Below are 25,273 nucleotides of genomic sequence, written 5' to 3'. Positions count from 1 at the left end.
TAGTGAACAAGAGGAAGCGAGGGTTCAGTGGGGGGGGGGCTGTGGCGTGGATCCCCACCGTGTTATGGCCGGTGGTGGACAGTAACAAGTGTACATCTACTTGAGTACTTTTTTTGAGTGTCAGTCCTTTACTGTATTTACTTTAAGCAGGTTGTTAAAAAAAAAGAAAAAAAAAAACTTCTTGATCTGCTATTTTGGTAGACTTCTGGTTTTGTTTTGGGAAAATGGGGTTGATTACAGTTAGGGCTGTCACAATTATTACATAATCGTCTAATCGCAATAGAGGGTATGCGAATGCATGAAGTGAATGGCAAATCGAGTGTCAAAGTGAGTGTCAAAGTGAGTTTAACGTTGTTGTATAATGCGAACAGATAGGACTTTTCTGTGTGGATGTATGGGCTGTCAAGGCCATAAAGTAGTTTTTTTGCCACTCAGTAGGCATTCCCGCATAACTCCTGGGTATGATGAGGACGTCACGCGCATACCCTCGATTATTTGACATAATCGCAATTATTTTTCTTAATCGTCATAATCGTTTTCATGTTGAAAATTTTTTATATAAAAAAAAAAGTCAAAAATAGTGTAAATAGCAGATCTACAAGCTCACACCGCGTCGCGATGTTCTTTTTTAAGTATAAAGTTGTGAAATAGGTCAGTAATTTCTTTGTATATTTAGGTTATGTGTCATATCTACCACGTGCAACTTAAGAGCCTAAAAGCCAAACAGAAATGTAATTGTCAACGACAAAAACACAATTAAATCGTTAATCGTAATTATTTGAGTGACAATTAATCGTCATGCAAAATGTCATAATCGTGACAGCCCTAATTACAGTATATTTGATATTCAAAATAAAATGTACTTTGTGATTTGTTTGTAATTTGTACTTTTGAATACGCACAGTAAGTGCTTCCCATTAAGACCTGGAACGCATTCACGCATTATTAGTTTATTTATTTTATTTTATTTTTTTAAATTTTTATCCCACGATTTTTGTAACCCATTTTTTCACCCGGTGCCAATTGCCTAAGCTGTGATCCTGGGCTCTACTCTCCCTCTGCCAACCTGGGGAGGGCCCCGAACTGAGCTCATGCTTCCTTCAATGCATGAGGAGTGAGCAGGCCGCTTCTTATCAGCCGACAGGGGGAGCTTCCCCGGTTGGACGTAGCGCGTGGAAGGAACACGTTATTCCAACCAGTTCCATTCCCCTCCATCAGGCGCCCCGGCTGGCCAGGGGGAGGCTTTATAGAGACCAGGATTACTGCATGTTTTTGTGAGGGTATCTACCCTAGGAGACACGGGGAGAACATGCAAACTCCACACAGAAAGGCCCTTTTGCCAACCCCACCTAGGGTGTGGGCACTGATGACGCGGAGGAGGGAACACGCCCCCAGCACCCACAGTGTCCCCCGGCGGGAATCGAACCCAGGACCTTCTAGCTGTGAGGCGACAGCACTACTGACTGCGCCAGGGCTGGGGAACAATTGCCTACCTAGGGGGGGAAGGGGGAAAAAAATGGAAGGGGAGAGGGGGAGAAGGGGGAAGAAGGAAAAAAGAGGAGAAAGAGAAAAAGAAAGAGAAAACGAGCGTGGAAGGGATGAAAAATGCAACAGGCCAGTCTTTGTGTGCATCTCCCCAGTGATCTGTCCAAGTAGTTTATGAGTATATATGATAGATTCATGAAAATTGTGACTTTTGTCGATTTTAGGTATGGTTGGTGAGGATCCGAAGGTCGTGGGTTTGATTCCCACCTACGCCGGGTCAGGTGTTCGATTCCCACCTACGCCATGCAAAAATAAAACTCAATGAATGAAAGAAACGTCCTCATTGTTTTAACCATCTCTAAATGGACCACAAAATCAATTTTCTCACCATCATCTAACCTATTTGTACTATTGTATTACTACAATATAACATGTAGGCCTACGGTACATTGGCACATATTGACAGATGTTAAGTATAACCCTTGTGAGACTGTACTTCAGTCATAGATGTATTGTACATCTATTTATATTCACTGGTGATAGATGTACACAGTATATATTAATTTATATATTCACTGTACATTTTATGTATTGTTATACTTATAATTATTATTATTTTATATAATTATATAACATAATAATTATTTTCTCTTATTCAGAGATCCACTGCAAATGCAGATCAGTATTTATTTCATCTTGGTTTGGAACAAATTCACTTAGAAGTACCTTGTATTTCATTCTAACTAATGCTGCTGACATTTCTTTTAAAATCTTACTCTGTTTGAGTTACAACAAACAAACATCAACAATATTATGACATCTGGACTTAGTTCCAATGGGGATCAACAAAGTCAACCATTGAGGTAAAAGCATAACATATTTCATTAAGTAAAAAAAAATGCAACTGCATGAAAGGTAAATATAATTTTAATCTAAAAGATTCAAATACAACAGGGTATTAATCCCACATACAACATAAACATGGTGACAACAAATATATATGAATACATCATCACTCTTGGGTGGAAACCCTGTATGTCCAAAACGTATTACTTATCACTATTTAAAAAGTATCTAAAATAGTGAAAATAACTGATCTACAAGCTGACAACATGTCAGCATCTTGTGGGCCTATAGATCTGCTAACATGGTGAAAATAGACGATCTACAAGCTGACAACACTTTGATGTGTTGTGGGCTTGTAGATCTGCTATTTTCACTACTTTTATGCAACACTTGTGTATGATAAAGTAGGGCATTCATTTACAATAAAATAAAAGGAATGGGACATGGTTTCTGCCCAACAGCGACAATATGTTGATGGCTCTGGTGGCATCACACTTTGCACAAGAATAATAAAACAAGTCTCAACTACATCACAAATTTAAGTAAGGGAGAGGCAAACATCTGCTCATTTATTTTTTGTTGTCTGCTAGCCACTCCTCTTTTGATATGGTGTCTGTATTTTTGGGCAGTGTACAGTATTATGTCCTGTTTCCTGTGTTCTGAACTGGCCACTTTCTGCATGAATTTGCCTGCACTGTCCGCTTGTTGAATGTGGCCGTGGAGGCACATCGCCTTTGGTGAAGAGGTGCAGAGAGAACAGCTGAGGTCTGGGAGACAGCAAAGGAGAAATAGAGAGAAATATGTATAATCAATACAAATTCAGTGTCACACAGGTGACAGTTTATGTTTGCCTATGTGATAATACAGTATGCCCATCACACATCAGATCCCACCATGGCATTATCTTTTTTTTAGCAGCCATCATGCAGGGGCCATCTATGTCTGTACACAGACATTTGTATGTGGCACAGATTTACACACTATTATAATGTTCTTATTTTGATCATAAGATCCAATTACAGAAAGTCAAGTCTCCATACAGGTTTTCGTCAGAATATCTATGACACTGATATACTGGTTCTCAAATGTTTTATTTGCACAGACCCTTAACTCTGAGTGTCTTTATGTTTCTGGTTTTGATTGAATAGTTACTTTGTTAGCAGTTCACAAAGGAAAAGCACAGTACAGTTCAGAATCAGATACAAGGTCTACTAATAGGATTTAAACCCAAGAAAGCACAATGGCTTGTTTACATGTGGGTCCTTTTGTACTAAATGTATAAGAGAAACACATAGATCTATAAACCACTAATTTGTTTGTTATGCTTTGTTGATGAGCCAAATGTAGTTTTCTCCTTTTCACTTTCATTAACATACTATATGACTCCTTATCTTAATGTTTCAATGGCACTGACAATACCTTAAAAATATATATATAGGCCTACATATAATACTAGCCTAATATTGCAATAGCAGGACAGTAACTTAGCTATGTAATCCATATATGATATTAAAATGTCTTTACAAATAAAGCATTAACTAGATAGTATTGGCCAGCCATGGATCAAATGAAAGACAGTAGCAGACACCATCACCATACTTGAAGAATGTTATTGTATGTATGGTAATGCATTTCATGCAGATGACCAGACCATTACCATAGTAATTTGTAGAAGTCACGAAACTTACCTTGAGTGTTAGGATAACAAAGCCAGTGTCCAAGTGTCCATTGCATCCAAAGGTCTCTAAGTGACAATTGTTTGTTTTTAAACGTCGGACGCTGCATTGCATTAAGAGAATGTGGCTCACTTCACTCTAACGCTGTTCATAGCCCTCCCGTGTGGTTTCTATTTGCTGCTCTGTGCTCAGATGCTGTCTAGAGCCCGCCTACTGTATCCGGTAATGTGTAAGCACACATGCAAGTACCGTTTCCATATCCGCTCTGGCCCCAGACCGGAACAGCGACCCGAAAAGACGGCGCGTGATTGGTTGGAATCCCGCAAGGGACGTTGTGTTTTGATCGGGGGAGGGAGGGAGGGGAGGAGACATGAAAAAGGAGTGCGACGATTTTATTGGCAGACGGACGGACGTGCTACGGTATGCGTTCTGATTGGAAAGAAACCACCGCGGGGGAGATCTTCCATTGGCGACAATTGAACTCGCTCTCTTTTTATTTGGACGCGAGGAGCCCCGCGGTTGGCCAGTAAAGGAGGAAGCGAGGTAGGCGAGCGCTCGCCGGGTAGCGGTAGCGCCACCGTGCCCCCATAACGCATTATTAGTTTAACCATTATTTTATGCTTTAACTTCTACAAAATAGCAGATCTACAAGCTCACATCGAGCTTGTAGATCTGCTATTTTTGAAATGTCATGAAAGTTTGTGCAAGTCTTTGAATATGTTTGACCCGATTCTATAAATGTCTTCTAAATCCTTCCTCTAAATCGGTGGTTTTCAAACCTTTTCATGTCAGCGGACCCTCAAAATGACATGTGTTTGGCCGCGGACCCCCCCCCCCCCCCATCTCAAAATATTTACTTCCAGGGACCCCCCAGAAGCAAATATTTGAGTTACGAATGTTCGCTTTTAAAAAGATATATTCAAAGATTTGCTGAAGAATTACACGATTTTTCAAAAATAGCAGATCTACAAGCTTGCAACGCGGCACGCTGAGCTTATATTTCAGCTATTTTTTACTAGTTAAAGCATGAAATAATAGTTCAGGGGTTCCCGTCCTTAAAAATAACGTGTCACATTGTGGCGCGGAGCTTCCGTCCTCCCAGAGGGGGCAGCGCTGCGCTCTTCTCTGCTTTCAGTCTGACATCATCGCACACGTCTTGAAGAAGCCTTTCACACACAGTGACCAGGACAGCAGCACCTTGCGCTACTCTCCCCCGAAGGGAGGGAAATGCCTTTTTAATAGAGTACGCACACATTTCCCCAAAGTGCCCAAAGTTTTTTAATCGCGTTAATTTTCTGTAATTAATTAATCGCAATTAATCAGTTAAAGTCCCAGCCTATATATATCCATAAATACATTGTCCATATGGGCATTCCCAGATGATGCCCTGTTAGGGTACTTATGCCCACATGGAGATCCCTAGGCATCAAAACAAGGCCTTAACTTGCCAAGGAACAGCTTGGCTTTAGTAATTAACATATGTTTTATGCCCATATATGGAGATCCCTGTCCCAATGTTATCAATATTAAGGACATATCCTGGAATGCCCATATTTGGTAATACCCATATATGGGTATGTTTTGACATACACATAACATTGTTGACTATCATGCCAAGTCCCTGACACTGGTCACTGGGAGCCGTCTGGCTAAGAACTTTGCCCTTATGGAAACACATGCAAAATGCAGGTAAAACCTGCATTTGTGCAATCAAAACACAACATTAGAGACACCATTTACTGAGGCATAGCTGACCTGTAGAATCTATATTTGGGCATGGCCGACATATGACCTCATCATGATGAAAAGGACAAACACAGCTGAATTATATAAATTATCAGTGCAGAAACCATGGCCAAGACTCTTATTCTCAGGAACCTTAAATACGTGTGTTGTTTGGTATTTTACCATTTTGGTGTTTGAAATGTTGCACTGGACTTTACATCAGGAGAAAATGCATTCATTTAGCTGTAGATTATATGGTGCTGTTGTAACAGTAGGGCACAAGGTGTACTGCTTTGGAGCAGTGTCAGGCCTGTGGTCCAGCCCTTTGGACACCTCATCCGATGAGGACGACCTGTGTGACTTGATGCACGTGCACATCTTCGACACAGTGTCTTTGTGCTGGAAGACGTTGGCACCACAGACAACTGGACGAATCGAGCAAGGCGATGAGGATAAAGAAGATCCCTGGCTGACGTTGGCCCAACAGATAGTTGATCAAATTGAGCAAGGCAATGATGAGGCTGAAGAAGTTCGTCTCATAGATGAGATGTTGTCCCTAGAGACAACTGGACAAACTGAGCAAGTAGTGCCAGTTCCACGCAGCTTGAAATGTGGCCACACAGCTGTGCTGATAGACCATGTTATCTATCTCTGGAGTGTGCATCGCCAGATGGATTATATCTCTGCATTTGATGTGGACACCCACAGATGGTTGGAGTTTCATGTTTGTGGGGATATTCCAATGCCCAGGGTGGGACACTCGGCCTGTGTCTGGGGGAAGGACATGTACATCTTTGGAGGATTGAATTCCACAAATTCCATGTACAAGTTGGACACCGCCAAAATGTTCTGGTCTTTAGTGAAGACCAAAGGTACTCCGCCACCTTGTACAAGGAATCACTCTGCCACCGTCATCAGGAAGAAGATGTTTGTATTCGGGGGCCGGTCGATGAACAACAACATCAGCACATTTGACAAAGAGACCAGCTGCTGGCAGAGCTTGACTTCACATCTTCATGGACACTCAGCCGGACACTCAGCCTTTGCCTACAATGGAGAGCTGTACATACTTGGTGGTTTGTACAATGATCTGTGGAAATTACATTCAGAGACCTCCTCCTGGAAGATGTTAAAGCCCAAGGGTAAAGGCCCGTGTGCATACCATTTGCACAGTGCCATGGTGGGAGATCGTGTCTTCTTCTTTGGAGGAATTAGAGGCGGCCGGGTTGAGGACATGTACGCCTTAGACCTAAGTCCTGGTCTCAAGGTGTTATGCAAGCTAGCGGTTCTTCAGTACGGTCTGGAGAAGTCAGTCGCAGATGACATCGGGAGGGAACTAGCAGCCATGATTAACAAAGAACCCTGCCGTAACCTCTATAAGAAATACCACAGATGTCTGTGTCATGAACCTTGCATTTTTTGAGCAAGTTTCTGTTTTGTCTTCATGTACTTTGCAGAAACTCACAAATGGCAAGAGACCAATCCATTCCCATTGAAAAGCAGAATCCACCTTCATAGGTACAACTTCTAAGTCAGAGAAGGTAGCAAAATACCTCAATGTTCTGTGAATCTCCTGAGAGCCTACTGTCTTGCCAATGGCAGAACATGTACGTTTTGAAATGGCACATCTGTATGGAGATAACTGATATCACGGACAGAACGGCCCATACAAGGAGTTATTACCTGTGTCATGTTTGATACCATGTGAAGTGAGCACAGCTCACTTTGCACAGGTGTGATTTTAACTACTGTATGCAGCAGTTATGTCCATTAGCCAAAAAATAAATAAATATATATATATATATAATAAAAACAGATCCTCTTTGCAAAAAAATAAAAATAAAAATAGCCTTGATCTGCAATAGTGGTTTTCAACCAGTGATCCTTGAGGGGGTTTCAGGTGGTCCCCTGCTAAATGACGGAGAGCATAAAAGGGATTCTATTGTATGGGTATTCCCAGATTAATATTGATGCGTCTGAAAGGGATTCTATTAGTGTGGTTGGCCTAACAGGGAATCATCTGGGAATCAGATGTAGAGGTCAGCTCCATATATGGAGATCCAAGAGATGATCCAGTCATCTCCATGTATGGATATCCTGGGTTTGATGAGGTCAGTGTCGTGATCTCTATGGATATCCAGGTGATGATAATCAGCAGTCTAGATTTGCAAATGAATCCTGCCTTGGCCATATGGATTGTCCATATATGGGCATTGCCAAATATGAGCTTAATATTGATGACATCAGGTCATTGAGTCAACAATGTGATGTCACAAAGGGTCAGCTATAGACATTGAGGCGTCACTCACGGACGGACAGGATCTGCCGGGTTTCATAGTAAAGTGGGCTTTGGTATGAAGATGGTTCGAAAATAACTGATCTACAAGATCTGTAATTTCTTTGGCTAACGTCCAGAATAATATGGACGGATTGGTTTAACCCATTAAGACCAGGAACGCATCTGTGTCACGTAACCACTTTAACCATAATTTTCAATCCACCCGTTTCCACGAGAATTTACTGTAGCATTATCTGTGGGACACTTCCGGTTAACAGCAGACATACAAGCTCACGTCGCGCCGCAGATGCAACCGGTGTGAGCTTGTAGATCATTCTCGGCTGCGATGCCGGAAACTGCCGCACACCTTCTGCGCAATGCACGACGGGACGTGGGAAAGTTGTGGATACTCATTTTCTATACTATTCAAAAATGGCAGATATACAAGCTCTTAGCGCGGCACCGAGTGCCACGGACAAATACATGTTATTCTGGGGGTCCTTGACCTGAAAAGGTTTGAGCATTGCCGGTATAGAAACTTGTGTGTCTGTTTAGGATTTAGAACAGGGGTTTTCAAAGTGGGTGACGGGGCACCCTGGGGTGACGGCAGTCCAGGGGTGCCGCGAGATAATTTGATAATATTTGGAATTTATTTGGACACTTGAAAAAATATTTAGTATCATTTTAAACTTGAAGTACAAAGTTATTTTCAGTCAGTTCTAACCAAAATGGCTATTATCTCAACGTTTTCCTCGCAACATAATCACTAAAATATCGTCACTGTCGGGCAGAAACCTCGTATCTCCAAGTTTCAAATGTGTATGTCTTTTGGTAAAGCAAAGCCCTGCTTCATCATACAAGACTGTCGCACAAAACTAGTGAAAACAGCTGATCTACAAGCACACTTGTGTGCTTGTAGATCTGCTGTTTTCACTTGTTTAGTACATTTTTATAGATGATAAATACAAAACGAACGGTTTTGGATATACAAGGTTTCCACCCGACAACGACGATATGCTATAAGTGCTGGGAGTGATAATTATACTGTAGGGGTGCCTCGGATTAAAAAAATATTTATGGGGTGCCCTGAGACAAAAAAGTTTGAGAACCCCTGATGTAGAAGACAAAAAAAAAAGAAAAAAAAAACGTTGGGAAAAGAGGCCGTAGCCATGGGAACCCATGGTTTCTCCTCCTCTCCACAGAGAGTGAACTGTATGGCAGCAGAACGGAGCAGGTTGGCATGGGTGTGCACACGCTGCATGGTCACGTACACGATGTACAGCTCGGTGTCAGAGGCCCGCGGTTCAGCGTACCTGGGGCGGGCCTTCTCCCTTTTGTCTAGTGGTGAGGTCATCCCTCTCTCTTTTCCCTCGTCCCCCCCTCCTCTCTCTCTCTCTCTCTCTCCCCCTCTCTCTCTCTCTCTCTCTCTCTCTCTCTCTCTCTCTCTCTCTCTCGCTTTTCTTTCTCGTTTGTCGTCTGTCTCCCATTCGCGTCTCTGTTTCTCTCCACCCACCCCCTCCCTCCCTCCCTCCTCATTCGTTCCCTGGGGCTTGGGTTTGGTCCGGTAACAGTTTTACCCACGAAACAGTGGTGGACAAAATTACTCGTCGACCCCCCCTCTCAGTATACTCGAGTCAAAAGTATGGATACTCGTCTCGAAATTTTACTACTCTGTGACATGTTGATAAGTTCAGTCAAAGGGGCAGATCTGTGTCGCCTCTGGGCGACTGAATTTCCCCCATGGGATAATAAAGGTATCTACTGTATCTATCTGTCCTAAAAGGAATGTACTCAAGTACAGTACTCATGTACTTCATTGCTGTCCAGTGTCCACCATTGCCCACGAATCTCACAGTGCGACGCAGGGTGTGTGGTTTGTGTGTGCCGTGGTGTAAAGTAACTAATGACGTGTACTAAAATACTACAATTATTAGAAAACTTTAGTTGCTAGTTAATTCGTAGATTTGGAATATTCTCTACATTTCGACCATTTTTTAAAATAGACGATTGTTATAAACATTTCGACCCTTTGAAAATAGCCGATCTACAAGCTTGTACATCCGCTGTTTTCAAAGGAGTTTAATACTTAATACTTTTGGTACTTTTTGGTGAGGACTTTTCCCACCACTGTGTGTGTGTGTGTGTGTGTGTGTGTGTGTGTGTGTGTGTGTGTGTGTGTGTGTGTGTGTGTGTGTGTGTGTGTGTGTGTGTGTGTGTGTGTGTGTGTGTGTGTGTGTGTGTGTGTGTGTGTGTGTGTGTGTGTGTGTGTGTGTGTGTGTGTTGTATGTACCACAGTGTTAACCTGTGGGCCCTGTAGCCTGGCTGCTTACACACCATTAATTCTGCACTACACTCTAAAAACTGCTGGGTCAAAAACAACTCAACTTGGGTCATTTTTGATCCAACTCACGGGTCAAATAGGGACCAATGCCAGGTTTGGTTATTTTAACTCAAGAAATTTGGTTATGAATATTGACCCATAAATTGGGTCAAATAAATAACCAAATTATTTGTTTAAAATGACCCAAGATTGTAGTCAATATGACCCAAGTTTTGGGGTTGAGTGGGCTAAATGAATACAACCTACATATGCATGGTCTTTAGAATGACAATGTCAATATTATCTGTCATTAACATAACATCAGAAATGTTTCAGGGTTTCTTCTCAGATGATTTGTTCGAAGATTGGTAATATCAACATAAAAGTGCATACAATATATTATGCAACAATGTTGATAATACTATAGTCAGAATAGTTTAGAGAAGATACACAAAAATAATCTCAGAATTACTATGAGTTCTTCTCTTTCAGACAAGCTGTTGGGGAGGGAGCTCAACCCTAAGCTAGCAGCCAAGCACTTACGGTTAGGGTTTAGGCTCAAATATTGACAAATCAAATTCAGACATATGACAGACAGCTTGCCGAGACAGACACATGGATATGACATATTTAGCATTTTTAGCTCCCAACAGCTTAGAAAATGTCTCTGGAAACCTAGAAAAATGCTTTCCCCAGCATGCTTTGCAAACAGGTTTATGGTGCCTGTCCCCTGATTGGCCCAAAGCTAGACAACTGACCCAAGTATAGGGGTTACCACTAACCCCAAAAACGGGTCACCCCCAGATAAATATTACCTAACTCGAACAACCCTGGAATTGGGTCAAAATAATATCCCAATAACTCAAGGAAGGGTTGTGGCTCTGAGAAATGACCCAGAAATGTGACCTAACACAAATGACCCATGATTTGGGTCAAGAAATGACCCATGAGTTTTTAGTGTGTACTTCCCAGGGGCCACAGAGGTGTGTGTGTGTGTGTGCGCGTGCGCGCACGCGTGTGTGTACGGATGCGTGTGCGTGCTAAATCGGTAACCTCATTCCTCTGAACACTTCTTGACTGTTTGGCCCCTGAAGCTGAATGTTTACCAACACCTTGTGTACAAGTTAGGGTGCAAAAGTTTTCAAATAATTGTCGTGGAGTAATCGGATCCATTATTTGGATCCGAAATGTAGTGGAGTGGAACTAAAAGTATTGGAAATGGGAAATTCTCAAGTAAAGCACAAATACCTAAGAATTGTACTTATAGGTACAGTACTACAGTAAATGTACTTGGATACTTAGCAGCAGTGCTTGTAAGATGTGGAGCGGAGCAGACTGAACTTGTTGTCTCCGCTCTGCTTTGGCTGGAGTCTCGTCACCTGCTCTGCCAGGATTCCACAGATCCGGATGAAACTTGGTCATGCCTTTTGTCTGCTGGAGTCTGGCTCCCATAGCCCAGAGGGGACGGACGCTCTTCTGTGATTGGCTTGTTGTTCGTTGTCAGGCTCTTGTTTTTCATGTATTCTCGCACAGCTTAGCAAAACATTTTTTACAAACATTGGAAATATAGGACAGGGCCGAGTGCAGACCCCTGGGGGACCCAGGGGGCTTTTAAGCCGTGACATCATTTTGTAGGCAAAGGAGAATCTGCCCCCAGATCATTTTCTGTCCCTCGCTATTTTCAACAGATCCGAGACAAAAATAACGACTAAAGTATAATTCTAACACTTTCCTTTCAACAACAAAGAGAAGAAAAATGTGTAAATAGTAAAAATAGTAAAAAGATTCACGGAAACTGGGGGCAGAAATTCTCCTCTGCCTACAAAATGATGTCATACTTAACAGCCCCATAGGGACATGGGGACATGACTACACACTAAGTCAAACTTGGGAAGCGGTTTGCACCGCTCCAAAAAAACTGAACTAGAGTTGACCAGAGAGAGATAGAGCACATGCTGTCTAAACAAGACAAGGACATCTCTGTCACTGTGCTCTGCTGCTGCCTTCAGAATATGTGGTTCCAATCACAATGTGACCGTCCCTCTGGGCTATGGGATGGTAACTCCTGTTAATGAGGCAGCCATTCATGCACGCCATTCACAGTCACACACGGTGAAGGGCTGTCAGTTGTTGCTGAACCAGGAACTGCTGTTAACCACTTCAACCACGGGTCTTCAACAGGGGGCCCGGGGACCCCTAGGAGGTCCTCAGAGGGCCCACCAAAACTTTTTTGTTTTCTTATTCCTTTTTATGTTTTTGTTTTTTACATTAACCAGGGTTCCTACGGTCATGAAATTCCTGGAAATATTTTGGAATTTGGTGATGTAATATGATGTAATATGGCTACGCACACACACATATTGCTATGGCAAAACGCTGAGGAAAACACATTGCTATGACAAAACGCTGAGGAAAAGTGGCTACAGATAGTGGCTACAGATAATTGGTGATGTAATATGATGTAATATGGCTACGCACACACACATATTGCTATGGCAAAACGCTGAGGAAAACACATTGCTATGGCAAAACGCTGAGGAAAAGTGGCTACAGACACACGCACAGCCACTCTTAGGAGCGGTTTACCACCACTCAAAAAAGGAAATTAACTGGAATTAATCATTTGGAATGAATCAAATGTCTTGGAAAATGTCGGTTGGAGACCTCGGATGTCCAAAACTGTTACTTTTCAGGATTCAAATTAAAAAAGTTAGGAATGGATGATTTTTTTTTTTACTGTGTGCCGTTTTGTATTGATGGCCGTTGCTGAGCTGACTGGAGTGGTTCAAGTGATTCTTCCCCCTGTGTATTTACATTGGGTTAATGGGCTGTTTCTATGGATGGAGAGGAGATCCAGAAGGCTGCTCAACCCCCACACAGACATCCCCAGGGTTAATTTAAAAACAAGAAAATAATTATGAATAGAACTAGAAAGATGCAATTCTGGGAAATTGCAAGTGTGATTGCTGTTTTTGAATTATCCCATTCAAGTCAATGGGGCAACTTTTAGCCTGTGGCAGTGGGGAAGAAGCAAAAACGTCATAGAGTATATTTTAGCCAATGAGGGAGCAACAAAAATGTCATGTGAAGTTTGATCAATCATCTGGAGTTTTTGAGTAACATTTAGCCAATGAGGATGTTGTGGGCATACGTCACCATAGGTCATACATAACTTTTATCCAATGAGGAAGCAGCAAAAACTGCTTTTAGCCAATTAGGAAGCTGCATAAAGGTGACGTCACTTAGCTGTGCACTGCCAGTGACTCACTGGATTTACCTTGTGCTTCATAAATAGCCAATGCTAAAATCTAGAATGACACGGCAGGCTGCTTTCCCGCTTTTAATGGGTTAAAGATGGTTTAAATGATGTCGATGCTGTACTTTGAGAAGCACTGAATGCCAGGGGTGGAAAGTAACTAAGTACATTTACTTACGTACTGGACTTGTACTACTGTACACTTTCCAATACTTTTACTTGTACTTTTACTCAAGTAAATTTAGAATTCCGGACTTTTACCTGTAACAGAGATAGTATTTCTACATTGCAGCATTGCAAGTACGTTTTCCACCAGTGCTGAACGCGGGCCATCTGAGTTCACAGTGTGTGTCCTTAGAAAGACTGTCTGTGAGAACGTGGCAGGTGAACAGATAACAACCTACTGATTACCTGCTCTCACTATAAGGCTGTAGTCAATTAACCCAACATGTATTTAAAAAATAATAATATGTAGAACCAATAACTTTTTATATATTTAAATTCTTATATATCAACGAATCAATCCGGATTTTTCTTATTTTTATTTTTTATTTTTCCCTTTTTTGTGACTTTTTGTGTTATTTTTTTATCCCACGATTTTGTAACCCCCCACTTTTTTCACCCATTGCCATTGAATTGCCTAAGCTGTAATCCTGGGCGCTGCTCTCCCTCTGCCAACCTGGGGAGAGCCCCGAACTGAGCTCATGCTTCCTTCAATGCATGAGGAGTAAGCAGGCCGCTTCTTATCACCTGACAGGGGCTCACTGCGTGTCGCATGTGGGTGTTGTGAGCTTGTAGATCTCCTATATTCTCAAAGATCTCGAATAACCTGTTCACTAGACGTAAATCGAGGCAAAAGTTTGAAAGAATGGTGATGTTGATTTCACGTGGCTCCGCCCTACGCTGTCTTACTCTGACCATTATGATTACGTCCGCAGTGTCACATCAAAGCAGGTTGAGAGATCACACTCTGTCAAACACCATGGAACCATCATGGGTGTGATGTGTGAAGCAATGTGCTGCCACTGTACTGTAGCTCTGCATCCTTGACAAAAGAAGCGCAGCTGCTTCTTGGAATATTCACCACCACGGCTTAGATCAGTGGTTCCCAACATGTGGGTCGGGACCCAAATTATTTTAGGGGGGTCTCCAGATGATTAACGTAATGTTCAACATTGTTTTCTCACTCAACAGTAAAAAAAAACAACATAAAATGTTAAGTGTATATAGAGGTATATGCACATTTCTAAAGTGAACATTTAAGGACTTTTTAATACCTCTAAAATGACAAATTAAACAATGGCCAAATTGTCAAACATTAGAGGCAGAAAAGGTGAAAACAGCTGATCCACATGCTCACAACGCCTTGCAACGCGAGGCGTTGTGAGCATGTAGATCTGCTATTTTCACAATAGGGCCGTGTTATATGAAATTTAATGCCTCAACTCTTAGTGCTCGTCAGGGTGGAGGGGTCCTCAGTTAAAATATGATTATTTTGGGGGTCGTGGCCTGGAAAGGTTGAGAACCACTGGCTTAGATGATGCTTCAGATATATATATATTTTGTAATAATCCCACGATTTTGTAAACGCAGTATAGAGACCAGGAGTACTGCATGTTTGGTTTTGCTAACTCCAGGATCCACACCCTTTGGACCTCATCGTGAGCTTGGAGGTCCATTCAGCTGTTCTTACCAATGATGGACAAAACCTCCCAACTCCACTTGAGCCTTAGTTTTTTCATTTCCTGAAACATTTTGGAGTTAGCTGGTTTCTACCCGACAGCAGAGGCGGCATAAGTTCGTTATGACAGAAGCATGAGAGTACAGGCCTCTGCGAAAGAGATGTTTTTCAACCAGTGCTTCTTCTTCCTTTTCATCGCCCAGAGAAGCGCCCAGTTCCCTCAAAGCGGACGCCGCGCACACACACACAGCCACGTCACATACTGTATTTTCTTTATTTTCTTTGAGTTGAATGCAAATAATGTCCTGGCACACAACACAACACGCCATATATACTCTGAAGAGAGGAGGAGGAGGAGGGTGGGAGAAGGAGAAAGAAGAGGGGGGAAAAAAAGAAAAGAGAGAAGGCAACCACATATAAGAAAATCCATGGGAGAAAAGTATGCCTTTATCTTTTAATAAACCGTAGAGCCAGGAGGCAACATGAAATTACGGCATAATAGCAGAGGAGAGCCTTCTGAAGAGTTAATTGCCTTAATTATAGCAGTGCGGAGAGAGAGAGAGAGAGAGAGAGAGAGAGAGAGGGAAAGGAGAGCAGGAGGAGCTCAGAGAAAAGAGGGCGGTGGAGGAGACCAAAGTTAGGAAAAAGTGAAAAATGCAGAAGAGATTCAGGAAAGGACACAGTTAAAAAAGACTCGGTGTTCATTTAACGCCGGGATTGCACACCATTTTTGTACAATCCCAGAGTTAAGTTAACAACACTCCAGATTTGACAGTGTAGGACTAGTGAGTGCTTGCTGAAGTAGGCGCACGTCGCGTGTGTGTGTGTGTGTGTGTGTGTGTGTGTGTGTGTGTGTGTGTGTGTGTGTGTGTGTGTGTGTGTGTGTGTGTGTGTGTGTGTGTGTGTGTGTGTGTGTGTGTGTGTGTGTGTGTGTGTGTGTGTGTGTGTGTGTGTGTGTGTGTGTGTGTCACACAGTACAGTAGTGCACGTTTCTCCCTTTTCTTAACACATGGTTATTTTTGATTGTGTATGCCGGGTCGCTGACACGCACGCACGCACGCGCGCACACACACACACACACACACACGGCCACATGTTTAAGAGCGCATGTGCATGAAGGGATGGGATGATGAAAGGTTGGTAAAGGGAGCAGGGTGGTGGGGGATTTACTGGAGTTCAATTATCTTGATTTTGTGATATTGTGATTTCATATTTTGTGAAAAATCCATACAAAAGGAACGCATATGCATCCGAAATGAAGACATGGCCCAAGCAGCGCCCGTGTGACTGATGCCTTTTGAGCGAGCGAGCACCGCAGTCCTTTTGGGGGGGCAGAGAGCGCTCTCCTCTTCTTCTTTTTTTTTCCAGACGAGTGAAATTTCCTCTCCCCTCAAATCTTACAAGCTGGCAGGCTTTCTTAGGGACACTAAACATAGCTTTCCTTTTCCTGTGTCCTCTCTTGTCTAGACTGGGTCCTCGGTGCTTTGCTTGCTGTGGTTTTATGTCCACTCAGGAAGATTGCAGCCTCATTCTCATGCCTCCCAAGCCAGCATAGGAGGGGTTTGAGCCATAGATATAAAAACCTAGATAGCTCATTGGCCGCTGCAGTTCATTGGAGCGACCTGTAAAAAAAAAACTAAAAAACGCCACTCAAAGTGACTACTGGCCAATCACAGCGCGTCTTTTTTCCGGGACACGCCAGAATCTAGGGTGTGTTCGAAATAAACGAACGACCAGAGAGCACACCAGTGCACTCGGTGCCTATATCCGAACGCACCCTGGGACGGTTTACAAAAAAGGCCTGCCCCACCTGCCTCTGATTGGCCTACTACTACTTGTAGATCGGCTATTTTTGGAAAAGAGCTTTGGTGTAGAGGGGAAAAAGAGCAGACTGCAGAGTGAAAGGTCAAGTTTATTAATTATTGACGGTTCAAGTGGTTAAATATCTGAAAACACAAATTGACATGAATCCAAAATACACTGATGATTGTGTAGTCAAACAATGAAACTATATGGCATCTATGATCCGGTTGTGGGGGTCCCTGCTACATCTCTCTCTCAACTAAGGGGTCCTTGGCCTGAAAACGTTGAAGAACCCTGTACTAGGCTATATCTCAGCAGTATTATAGATATCATTGATTTACCTTAATAGAAGGCTAAGCAAGGATAAGCATCGACGAATCCCGTAGGATCCTCTGAGGCCTGCAGGAGTAACCAGCGGCTGAGCTCTACCGACCGAGCTCTTTGTTTTACTAATATTTGCTTCTGGGGGGTTCCTTATATATAATATTTTGAGATGGGGGGTCGGTGGCCAAATACATATAATTCTAGGATTCCTTGACATGAAAACGTTTGAGAGCCACTGACATAGAAACATGCATTTTTCAAAACCCTTTTTTTAGAATACATTTATAGAATCGGGTGAGAAATATTCAAAGACTTGCACAAAAGCAGAGCTACAAGCTTGCTGTATGAATCCCACACGCTTGTATACTTTGGACACTGCTCCTACAGATTTTGGCCTAAAATCACACAAAGTGGTACACAGTATGTCTAGAGTCATGTCATCAACATGGACCTGTCCCATTTCCCATATTCCCTCCTGATTGGCTACGATTGCCTTCTAAAGTTTATGTAGTGTTTAAAAGGTTCAATTACTACAGCTGGCTCACGTACTGTAGGTTTTATTTTAACAATCACAGAGCATGTTTTTTTTTAAGTCTGATTAACCTCTTAATCCTGTTTCATACATCGTTATTCGTTGTAGGCTATTTTTGCATGGCGATCTACAACCTCAGGCTGCATCGCATCATGATGTATTGTGAGCTTGTAGATCTCCTGTTTTTGGTCCAGGATTTTAGAAGGGAGGGGAATTGATGCACAATTTCAATCATTTTGTAACCAACCACAGTCCATTGTTTATTATTGTTTATAATTATTTATTGTGGGGTGTGTGTGTGTGTGTGTGTGTGTGTGTGTGTGTGTGTGTGTGTGTGTGTGTGTGTGTGTGTGTGTGTGTGTGTGTGTGTGTGTGTGTGTGTGTGTGTGTGTGTGTGTGTGTGTGTGTGTGTGTGTGTGTGTGTGTGTGTGTGTGTGTGTGTGAGCGCGCGCGCCTCGGATCCTCTGTCCTGCTTTAATGCTGGAGCAAAACCAACTCCTTGAAAACCATTTTGAAATGGATAAAACCTATCTGGATTCAAAGTTTGCAGTGTACGTCATTTTCTAAAGTTTTATCACGGAGCGGTGGGTGGGTGAGGGGAGGCTGAATTTGAGAGCCGAGAAGAACTGAATCAGCACATTTCAGTTATTTATTTATTTATTACAGCTCCTCTTTGACAGTGTCGACATTGTTGACAAAAGTCCTGACAAGACGTTAAGATTGAAATAAGTCCCAGCGCTTCACAATTTAAGTCTCATGTCTTTTCATATACCCTCTTCCAGGGGCGTCACGAGGGGGGGAGGGGGAAGCGGGACTGAGTTACTAGGGCCCAAGGTGGAGGGGCCTTAATAACTGTATACTTTAGCTGTTGAAAAATAGCAGATCTACAAGCTCAAAGCACGGCACCAAGTGCCGCGCTGCGACCTTGTAGATCTGCTATTTTTGAAAAGTCGAGAAAATGTGTGCAAATTTTGCTTTGAGTAACAAAGACTTTTTCACGATTTTTCAAAAATAAAAGATCTACAAGCTCGCAGCGCGGCACTCGGTGCCATGCTGTGAGCTTATATATCTGCTATTTTTCAAAAGTCAAAGCACAATTCTGCGTAATAATGTGTTCCCAGTCCAAATGGGTTAAATCCCCTCCCCCTATGAAGAAGAACATTCATGGGGGGCCCGCAGTGAATCCTTTTTACCCAGGGCCCCGAATTTGGTGCGACACCCCTGCCCTCTTCCTTTGGTGTCCAAGGTTTTTTGGGAGGATTGGGAGGGGGGGGAGGGAGGGGGTGTGTAGGTGCATCAACATTTTTTAAGACAGCCAATTTGCCTGTAGGATACATTTTTTTGTTGTCGTCAGGCAAGTCCCTGCACTGCCGAGCGCCGCCTGCCTGCCCGAGTAGAGATTCTTTTAGCGGGGAGATCTCTTTCTTCTCAAAGCGTCTTACCAAGGGCTATTAATTATTAACCGGGGAGAGCTAACATCAAAGGTGCAGACTTGCGCTGAATTAAACGGGGGTCTAGAAGCCCTGGCAAAGGCAGTGTGTGCAGCCGAGAGAGAACTGGGTGAGAGGGAAATGCAGAAAGATGATGGGGGGGATAGCGGATCTACAAGCTCATGCCGCAGCCGCGTCGTGGTGCTTTGTGAGCTCTGTAGATCGTCTATTTTAAGGCACGCGCCACGCGAGAAAGTCTAATTCTGCAATTTCACCTCCCTTCCTTTGCTTTGGAAACTTCCAAGTATGAGAGAGATGTTAGCTTATGTAGAGCGGGGCCCGGACCAAAGAGAAGTTGAAAGCTCTTGTATTAATGATGCATGGATGTTTAATATTTCAGCGGCCGATAAGGCCTTTATTCACAATTGTAAAAGATTCTATCAGTTTCTCCGTGTTATATACGGTAGTTCTTTGCTGAGCTTCCTGTTCTCGCCGAGCGGGACCTTTTTCGATGGGTTTCCCCGCGTGACGCCGTTTCATGTGTTTAACCAGTAAGACTCCCTAATCGGGAGATAAGCGACCGTCAGGTCGCATACATAAACTTTAGAAGGCAATCGTAGCCAATCAGGAGGGAATATGGGAAATGGGACAGGTCCATGTTGATGACATGACTCTAGACATACTTTGTACCACTTTGTGTGATTTTAGGCCAAAATCTGTAGGAGCAGTGTCCAAAGATTTCTTTTGCAAAAATCGGCCTGATGGTGGTACTAGAAGAGGGCCATGAGAGAAATGAAGGGTGGGGGTTGTGATTCGCCATGCAAGGAGTGTGTGTGCAAAGTTTGGCATGGATAGGGGCAACGGTGGCGGAGATATGAGTAGGGCAAAAGTGTGATGTGACATGACGGGACGTGACAGACTGACAGCCGGTGGAGCTTGTCATAGTAACTGCGACCTGACGGTCGCAATCACCATTTTGCACTTAATCCACACCTGTCCTGCACTTATGATTGAACCTGATGACGGTGTGTCAGTTAGGGATGGGACGATAAACGATATTATCGTTTATTTTGATAAAAAACTCTCACGATAATCGTATTGTGGAGATTGATATTATCATGATATCGTCCTCCGTCATGCACTGGGATCAATTCACCTTTTATTTGCCATTCTGCATATCCGGTACCATTTAAATGAGTAGTTCACCCCCAAAATGACTTTTTTTCTATTGATTACTCATGCCATGGAGAGTAGAGTTCAATAATATTTTGGGGTTTTTGTCACATTCCCAAGACAAAAATTTGATTTGAGTAAATTTACCCCATTGATTCTGGATGGGGACCCGTTTCGAAACGGGTCTCCATCCGGCACGAATGGGGGCAAATTTATTGTTACCACATTTTTGTCTTAGGAATGCGACAAAAATAAAAATATTATTGAACTCTAGTCTCCATGGCGTGACTAATCAATAGAAAAAAAGTCATTTTGGGGGTGAACTACTCCTTTAAACCCTCTATAATTGGTAAAAGGTACTTATAATATACGTACTTGATAGTTTTTTTTTTTCAATCAGCTCACAGCGCATCGTGACGTGACGCGTGGTGAGCTTGTAGATCCGCAATTTTTGGGGCAAACTTTCCGCCCCAGGATAATGGATTTAATAATAATATCGTAAATCGCAATTTCTTTTGTCACAATAAATCGTGATGTGAAATCTTCATATCGTCCCATCCCTAGTGTCAGTGCTCTGCTAATCCCCCCCCCCCCCCCCCCCCCCGCCCTTCCTTCCTTCTGGTGATGAAGAGCGATGGCTCTGTCATCCATTTCATAGATTATAAAAAATCAAACCTCGGTTCGAAGTGGAGCGGTGAATTTGAGCAGCTGTACCCTATGTGAGTGAGTGAGTGAGTGTAAACTGTGCCTGTGAGTGAGTGGTGAGTGTGCCTGGCCTGCACAAAACAGCGCCCCTCCTTTAACTAGTGTTTTGTGTGTGGCCACTCAAGGTATTGCCAGGCTACGGACATGGCCAGCCAGCCACCCAGCCAGCCAGCCACCCACCCACGGACATACCTGTTCATTGGGAGCGCTTTCACCGCTCCAAAAACATTATTGATGATTTCATGCACAAATAGATTTTTGTAACTGATCCCTATTTTGGTGCATGTCATTACAGGTGAAAACATGTAATATTGTTTTTGGTGAAAATGGACGATCTACAAACAACAAGCGTGCTGTTGTTTCTCGGACCGAAAATAAATCTGTGCACACGCAGGCAGGAGATGTTAAAAGCACCTCTTCCGTTCCCTCCAGGTCTTTAGTAGATCAACAGAGGAAGTCCTGCACGTTAGAAAGTAGTAGTCTTTGGACAGAAAGGGGAAACTCAAAAAGCTACTTTGACCATTCTTTATAATTAGAGGATGGCTGCAATAGATTAAGCCCTGAGACAGACAGGGACACAGCACCCACTTCTTCCCATTCACTCCTGGACGCAGAAGACGCAGTCAAAACAGGCACGCAAAGTGTTTTCCAGGAAAATTGCTCAATGCAAAAATACAGAGTGCCACTCCGGAATACGCCGATGAGTGGTTGCGAAAAGCGCAGCTGTGCCTCCCCCACACATACCACCTATCTCTCTCTCTCTCTCTCTCTCTCTCTCTCTCTCTCTCTCTCTCTCTCTCCCTCCCTCCTCCAGGCACGTGCACACATAGACATCAAAGGGGGCTTGAGCCCCTGCCCTTTTATCCATTTGTAAAAATTGCCCTTTCCAGACCATAAATGTTTTTACTAGTTTTTACTACTAGCCCTTACCCGTTCAAAGATATGAGCTCCGAAATGATGTGCAGTGTGTGGATTATGGGATGTGCACTGTGCACACAGTATATGAGGGATGGAAAGTAACTTTAACTGGTGCTTGCATGCTAATATGTAGGAGCATCAATGTAAGAAATACCCGTTCCATTTAACGGCTACAGAGATACTGTGTACCGATCTGCATGATTTTGGACAACATCTGTAACAGGGCCAGAACCACCCCCCCCCCCCCCCCCCCCCCCGCCTGCCCGCCTGCACACACACACACACTCCCCCCCCCGTGTGTGTGGGTTTGTGTGTGATTGTGCATGGCCTGAACAACAGCGCCCCTCCCTTAACATGTGTGGTCACAAAAGGTACTGTAGGCTAAATAGATATAGATACACCATAAAAATGCAATTATACAGCATACGATTTGTGAAAGTGACAAACGGGCTTCACAGTTATGTCAGGTGTGTTCATATGCTGATGGTGATGCGATTTCAGATCAATTGCTCCAGCCACTGAGGAGAAACGCGGTTTCAGACAGACAGACACTCAGACAGACAGACAGACATTCGGAAAATTATATGTTAGATGGTGAAAGAAATGCAAATGCCTCCTTTCCATGCCATACCTGAAGGCATCGTTCAAGAGAATTGCCTTGTCCAAGCTCTCCTGAACCTGAATGCAGCATCTTATGTTGAAAGAATTGCCCTCTCGGTGTAGAAATCCATGCCGTTACACCATATTTCCTGTATTGATTATGCTTAGTTCAGTGTGGTATTGCGCACTGAAAATAGCCGACCTCCAAGCTCACAACGTGTCGCAGCACGGCGCGTTGTGAGCTTGGAGGTTTGCTATTTTCGATTTTTCCACCAAAAGTCCCTTTTCAGAAATGTCAGACCCTGCCTCTCTAATATTCTCTGCACGTCCCTGCTCTCCTCTGCTAAGTGCCTGTTGACTAGAGCGGTGACACTTTCCAGCCACTCAGAAACAGAGTCACCAGCACTGTACATTGTCACTTTGATGTCGCCCCCCCCCCCCCTCCTCCTCTTTCCTTCCTTCTGGTCATGAAGAGTGTTGGCAAGGGCCCAAGGGCACTTGATAATACCAGGATATGATCCCAGCCGCGCTCTTTTACATCATGTTAGTGCAGACATCAAAAAAAACGTTTCGTCTAAATAGGGCACAGTGAATCAAGGCAGGCAGAGAATGGGGTTGTCAGGGAGAAGGGAGGGAAAAAAAAGCAAGAGAGCCGAGATAAAGATTTGAACCTTTCTTCTTTTCTCTCTCTCTGATGAGGGGAAGCGAATTTGGATTCTGTGAGGAGTTGATACTCCCGTCTTCTGCCGATTCAAGCACTTCCTTTTATCTCTTGCCTTTAAGCAGAAGCCATATGCTTAATTTATACCGGCACGGAAGAAAAGCAGATCTACAAGCTCTCATATCAGCTATTTTCGGCACACAGAACCGTCGCCCGAGCATTAATCAGGCTTAGAAAAAAAAGTATACTTCTGTACCACAACTTTCTCTCTCGTCTCTGTAGATGAAAGAAGCCTAAGATTTGTTAATACATGTATTTTCTTTTTCCTTTTTTTGAGAGGGAAAAAAAGTTGAAAATCTTTGTTGATAAACTTTCAGAGAACTTTACAGAGTGGATTCAATTCAAATTCTGCATTTTACGTGATCACTCAAGTTCGTGTGTGTGTGTGTGTGGGGGGGGGGGGGCTGTTTGCATTAGCTCTTTGTACAGCACAAACTATTACAGAAATATAACTGTTGTGTGTGTGTGTGTGTGTGTGTGTGTGTGTGCGGGTGCGTGTGCGTGTGTGTGTGTGTGTGTGTGCGCGCGTGTGTGCGTGCGTGCGTGCGTGCGTGTGTGTGTGTGTGTGTGTGTGTGTGTGTGTGTGTGTGCTATCAGTGTAATGTTCAGCAGATGTTTAGGCCTACACTGCAGTGACATCATGCACTAGCTAGGAGCAGCAGAGATGGAACACATGTGTGCTCATCATCATCATTCAGTCAGCCTTATCAATGGCCTCTCTCTCCAGGCACTGCACAGTGGAAAAGAACCGAGTACACTTTAAAGTGGTATATAGTTCACTTTAAAGGGATAGTTTTTGTCTATCGATTACTCGCCACATGGAGACTTGAATTCATGGATATTGTTTTAGTTTTTGTCGCGTTCCTAAGCCAATAATTTGATGACCAGCAGTGTTTTTCCTATGGAGACACAAAGAGTTTCATCAAGTTTTTGGCTTTTTGACCTATCCTGAATTCAAGTCTCCATGGGTTGAGTAATCCATAGAAAAAACTGCATATTGTGGGTGAACTGTCCCTTTAAGCCCCAGTGATACTTAGTTGTGAGGCCGGTGTCATGTGACTAGTGTCCACTGTCCATAGTAAATATCAGATCTACAAGTTGACAAAGCGTCTTGAATGTAACGTGTTGTGAGCTTGTACATCTGATATTTACGTGTGCGACTATTAGAAGTATTAGTATAAAATAAAATCAGCTACCATTGCCTTCTAAATTTTGTGTATGCGACCTGCCGGTCGCTTATCTCCCTTAGTCTTACTGGTACTTTTAAGTATTATTTTGGTGCCAATAATATTGTACTTTTGCTCAAATTGAAATAGGACATTTACTTATTTTCATGTTGTGATATTTGCTACTTTTACAAAAAAAAAAAGAAAAAAAAAATACAGCTTCCACTTCTCTCTCTTTCTCTGTCCATCTCTCATCTCTATCTCTGTCTGTCTGTCTCTATGTCTGTCTCTCTGTCTGTCTGTCTGTATATCTGTCTCTCTCTCATTCTCTCTCTCTCCCTCTCCCTCGCTCCATTCAGGCACAGTCACATAACTCCCTCTAGTGGTTCTTGTAGTTTGAATGTTGGAAGCAAACTTCTTGTGTGTGTGTGCTTGTGTGCATGTCTAATATACACATACCTGCTGCTATGTATATTTGTGCAGCTTATGGTGTAACCATACATACTGCACCAGCTGGATTATTCATCTGGATTATATTATATGGTTTTACAACCCATAAACATTGGCATCAAAATGTACTTAAAGTACCAAAGGTAAAAATACTCCCCGTTTCAAGTTTTCAAATGTATATTTT

The 25,273-nt window shown here is 43.0% G+C and overlaps 1 protein-coding gene across 1 annotated transcript in view; it reads left to right on the top strand.

Moving 5' to 3' along the window:
- znrf3 (zinc and ring finger 3) overlaps positions 1–25,273 on the top strand; it is a gene marked incomplete at its 3' end in the record, with an annotated part of 146,351 nt that overhangs the window by 104,865 nt on the left and 16,213 nt on the right. The window lies entirely within an intron of this gene.

This window comes from Nannobrachium achirus (genome assembly GCF_963921795.1).
Source record: "Nannobrachium achirus genome assembly, chromosome: 12".
In the NCBI taxonomy this organism is placed as follows: Eukaryota; Metazoa; Chordata; class Actinopteri; order Myctophiformes; family Myctophidae; genus Nannobrachium; species Nannobrachium achirus.
Note: the sequence above shows the minus strand (reverse complement) of the source record. Positions and strands in the feature narration are given on the sequence as shown.